We start from the raw sequence: 5,496 nt of genomic DNA, 5'->3' as shown, positions 1-5,496 counted from the left end.
AGAAGGTGAAGGCTGTGCATGATAAGAATATCAAGAGAAGAGAGTTCAGACCAGGAGATCTGGTTCTCCTTTACAACTCCAGGCTGAGACCCATGCTAGGAAAGCTGAGATCCAAATGGGAGGGTCCCTACAGAGTGGAGAAAGCAGAGCCATATGGAGTCTTCCACCTGCGTCATCCTTCAAGTTCCAATTGTATCAAGGTCAATGGATATCGCTTAAAGTTTTATCATGGTGAGAAGATAAAGGAACACAAAGAGCTAGAGGTCTTCCTATTGGAAGATCCACCAACAGAAGCAGATTGAGCTTGTGTACCGTCCAACATAAGGACGTTAAAGTAAAGTGCTGGGTGGGAGACAACCCACCATGGTATGATCGTTCTTTTCTCTCTTCTTAATTTCATTTGGTGACTATTCTCATGATTTCTGCATATAGTCTGCATTTGCATCTGCATTCTGCATAAAAAAAAAGTGGTAGAAAGCTACATGGGAGTCATGCAAAAAGTGTGCCAATCGTACAAGCATCACCACGTGCACGCGTCCCTCACGCGTGTGCGTCATTTGAATATTTGGCACATCACGCGTACGTGTCAATGACGCGCACGCGTGCCCTAGGAAAATCGACGTAAAGAGGTGTCAAGCCGAGAGTTGTGCTGGCCTGGAGCGGGAACTGTGCCCAAGGCACTAAGTCACTCACGTGTATGCGTCCCTGACGCGTGCGCGTCATTTTCAAATTCGGCACACTCACGCGTACGTCGCGCAAACGTGGTATGAAATTTTGGAACACATCCCAATACAAACAAAGAGTTGCGCACGCAAGGCTGCCTTCGCGCGAGTAGCACAAGCACGGTCACGCGTACGCGTGACCGACGCCTACGCGTCGCCTTCCAAATTTTGCGACCAATGCGTACGCGTGCGCGTCACCCGCGCAACACCACCAGACCCCTGCACCGCCACTTTTCTTATCTTTTCTTTTCCAATCCTAATTTTTTCTTCTTTCTTCTTTCTTTCTCTTCTTTCTTCTTTATTCTCCATTATTTTTCTCCTCCCACTTTCTTTAACTCTTTTCTTCTTCTTTCTCCTTCCATCATATTTTCTTCACCTCACCTCCTCCATTACATCTCTTTGTTACCTTCTTCTCAAAGGTTCTTTCTTTCTATTTTCTTTCTTCTCTTCTTATTATTTATTTATTTTTGCATTATTTTACTTGGTGTTATAAATTTAATTGGGTGATTATTTTTTTCCATTATTGCTTATAGATTATTAAGGAGTTGTTTGACAATTATCACGAATTATTTTGGGTTGCTTGCTGATGAGCGGATATTTTATACGCTTTTTGGGGTTAATTTCATATAGTTTTGGGTATGTTCTAGTTAGTTTTTAGTCTATTTTCATTAGTTTTTAGGAAAAAATTATATTTCTGGACTTTACTATGAGTTATGTGTTTTTCTGTAATTTCAGGTATTTTTCTGGCTGAAATTGAAGGAGCTGAGCAAAAATTTGATTCAGGCTGAAAAAGGACTGCTGATGCTGTTGGATTCTGACCTCCCTGCACTCAAAGTGGATTTTCTGGAGCTACAAAACTCTAAATGGCATGCTTCCAATTGCGTTGGAAAGTAGACATCCAGGGCTTTCTAGCAATATATAATAGTCCATACTTTGCAGAAGGATAGACGACGTAAACTGGCGTTCTACGCCAGTTCTCTGCCCAATTCTGGCGTCCAGCGCCAGAAAAGGATCAAAAGCTGGAGTTGAACGCCCAAACTGGCACAAAAACTGGCGTTCAACTCCACAAATGGCCTCTGCACGTGGATTGCTTAATTCTCAGCCCAGCACACACCTAGTGGGCCCCATAAGTGGATCTCTGCATCATCCATCATAGTTTACTCATATTTTGTAACCCTAGGCTACTAGTTTAGTATTTAAACAACTTTTAGAGACTTATTTGGTATCGGATGACATTTTAGATCAAACCCTTGTATTCTCTGACGGCATGAGTCTCTAAACCCCATTGTTGGGGGTGAGGAGCTCTGCTGTGTCTCGATGAATTAATGCAAGTATTTCTGTTTTCCATTCAAACACGCTTGTTCCTATCTAAGATGTTCATTCGCGCTTAACTGTGATGAAGGTGATGATCTGTGACATTCATCACCTTCCTCAAACCATGAACGTGTGCCTGACAGCCACCTCCGTTCTATATCCGATTGAATGAGTATCTCTGAGATCTCTTAATCAGAATCTCTGTGGTATAAGCTAGAACTGATGGCGGTATTCATGAGAATCCGGAAAGTCTAAACCTTGTCTGTGGTATTCCGAGTAGGATTCAAGAATTGAATGACTGTGACGAGCTTCAAACTCCTGAAGGCTGGGCGTTAGTAATAGACACAAAAGGATAGTAAATCCTATTCCAACCGGATCGAGAACCAACCGGTGATTAGCCGTGCTGTGACAGAGCGCGTGAGCGTAGTTTTCACTGGAAGGATGGATGGTAGCCATTGACAACGGTGATCCACCAACACACAGCTTGCCATAGGAGGACGTGCGTGTGTGAATCAGAAGACAGAGGAAAGCAGAGATTCAGAAGACAAAGCATCTCCAAAACTCCAACATATTCTCCATTACTGCACAACAAGTAACCTTTAATTTATGCTCTCTTGGTTATTCGCAATTCAACTAATAAACATAATTGACTTCCTGACTAAGATTTACAAGATAACCATAGATTGCTTCAAACCAACAATCTCCGTGGGATTCGACCCTTACTCACGTAAGGTATTACTTGGACGACCCAGTGCACTTGCTGGTTAGTGGTACGCGTTGTGAAAAGTGTGATTCACAATTCGTGCACCAAGTTTTTGGCGCCGTTGCCGGGGATTGTTCGTGTTTGAACAACTGACGGATTATTTGGTTGCTTAGATTAGGAAAATTTTTCTTTTTGGTTTAGAGTCTCTTATTATTGTTCTTGGTTAAAAATATCCTTCTTTAAAACAAGTGTTACATTTACTGCCCAGTTGGCTAGAGCATTAGTCTAAGCCCTTGGCAGTTGGGTACACTCTTTTTAAAATCTTTTTCATAAATAATATTTTCTCTATTAAATTTTGTGCCAAACTTTAAGTTTGGTGTTTTCTTGTTGATTTTTCAAAAAAAAAAAAAATTTTTTTTCGAAAATTTATTTTGGTTTTCTAAAAAAATTTTTTAAGTTTGGTGTTCCTTAGTGTTTTTCCCTTAAAAATTTTCGAAAACAAGGAGCATCAGATCTAAAAATTTTAAATCTTGTGCTATCTTATTGTTTTTCTCTCTCCTCTTTAAATTCAAAAATATTTTTTCTCTCCAATTTTAAGCAATTTTTCGAAAATTTCCTTTAAAATTCAGATTTTTTTTAAATTTTAAAACCTTTTTCAAAAATCATCATATCCTTTTCAAAACTTCCTAACCACTTTCTCTCTCCTCATTTTTTCGAAAATCTTCACCCATTTTTATTTATTTTATTTTAATTTATTTTATTTTGTTTTCGAAATAAATAAATAAATTAAATAAATAAAAATATTTTCTCTATTTTACATCATCTCCCTTTCTCCATCATGGATCTAAGCGGAAATGAACAGTCCAGGAGGACTCTGGGGTCATATTCTAACCCCTCTACTGCTTCATATGAGAGTAGCATCTGCATACCCTCCATTGGAGTCAGTAGCTTTGAGTTGAATCCTCAGCTCATTATCATGGTGCAGCAAAGTTGCCAGTATTCCGGTCTTCCACAGGAAGAACCTACAGAGTTTCTGGCACAGTTTCTACAGATTGCTGACACAGTACATGATAAAGAAATAGATCAGGATGTCTACAGACTATTACTGTTTCCATTTGCTGTAAAAGATCAAGCTAAGAGGTGGTTGAATAACCAACCTAAGGCCAGCATAAAGACATGGAAACAGCTGACAGAAAAATTCCTGAATCAGTACTTTCCCCCAAAACGGATAACACAACTAAGGCTGGACATCCAAGGCTTTAAACAAGGAGATAATGAATCCCTTTATGATACCTGGGAAAGATACAGAGAGATGCTACGAAAATGCCCCTCTGAAATGTTTTCAGAGTGGGTTCAGTTAGACATCTTCTATTATGGGCTTGCAGAAGGAGCTCAGATGTCTCTTGATTACTCAGCTGGTGGATCTATCCACATGAGAAAGACAATTGAAGAGGCTCAAGAGCTCATTGATACAGTTGCTAGGAATCAGCATCTGTACCTAAGCAGTGACCCTTCCATGAAAGAAGAGGTTAAGACAGCAACTGCTGAACTCAGTCCTGTAAAACAAGCTGCTGAATTCAATCAGCAATTGGACTTTCTAACAAAGCAGTTAGCTGAATTCAAAGAAAGGTTACAAGAGACAAGGATGGATAATATACATATGGAAGAACAGTTTAAGCAAACAAAGCAGCAGCTGTCAAGGCAAATAACAGAAGAATGCCAAGCAGTTCAATTAAGAAGTGGGAAGACATTAAATACCCCACCTCAAGGCATCAAAAAGCCAAGAAATGAGCAACCCACCAAAGATTCACCTGACGACAGTAAGAGCCCAGGGAAAAATGATTCTGGCGCTAAAACGCCAGAAAATTGGTGGAAGGCTGGCGCTGAACGCCCAGACCATGCCCAAAACTGGCGTTTAACGCCAGAAACAAGGCAGGATTGGCGTTCAACGCCAGAAATGGGCAAGAATCTGGCGTTGAACGCCCAAATAGGGCAAGATCTGGCGCTGAACGCCCAAAATGGGCACAGTTCTGGCGTTCAGACACCAGGAGCAGACAAGGAGCTGGCGTCCAGTTTCACTCCAGCTTCTAACTCTGGCACTCAATCGCTAGTGAGGGATCAGACACACACAAATGCTGATAACAACCCCTCCAAAAAGGCTTCTTCAACCACTTCTGTAGGCAATAAACCTGCAGCAACTAAGGTTGAAGAATATAAAGCCAAGATACCTTATCCTCAAAAACTCCGGAAAGAGGAGCAGGATAAGCAATTTGCTCGCTTTGCAGATTATCTCAGGACTCTTGAAATAAAGATTCCATTTGCAGAAGCACTGGAGCAAATACCTTCTTATGCCAAGTTCATGAAAGAGAACTTGAGTCATAAGAAGGATTGGAGAGAAACAGAAAGAGTTCTCCTCACTGAAGAATGCAGTGCAGTCATTCTGAAAAGCTTTCCTAAAAAGCTTAAAGACCCTGGGAGTTTTCTGATACCATGCATATTAGAAGGTAATTGCACCAAGACAGCTTTATGCGATCTTGGGGCAAGCATCAACCTAATACATGCATCCACTATCAGAAAGCTTGGTTTAACTGAAGAAGTTAAACCAACCCGGATATGTCTCCAACTTGCTGATGGTTCTACTAAATACCCATCAGGCGTGATTGAAGACATGATTGTCAGAGTTGGGCCATTCGCCTTTCCCACTGACTTTGTTGTGCTGGAGATGGAGGAGCACAAGAGTGCCACTCTCATTCTAGG

Source organism: Arachis hypogaea, chromosome 11, assembly GCF_003086295.3.
Source record: "Arachis hypogaea cultivar Tifrunner chromosome 11, arahy.Tifrunner.gnm2.J5K5, whole genome shotgun sequence".
Lineage (NCBI taxonomy): Eukaryota > Viridiplantae > Streptophyta > Magnoliopsida > Fabales > Fabaceae > Arachis > Arachis hypogaea.
This window is presented reverse-complemented; position numbering follows the sequence as displayed.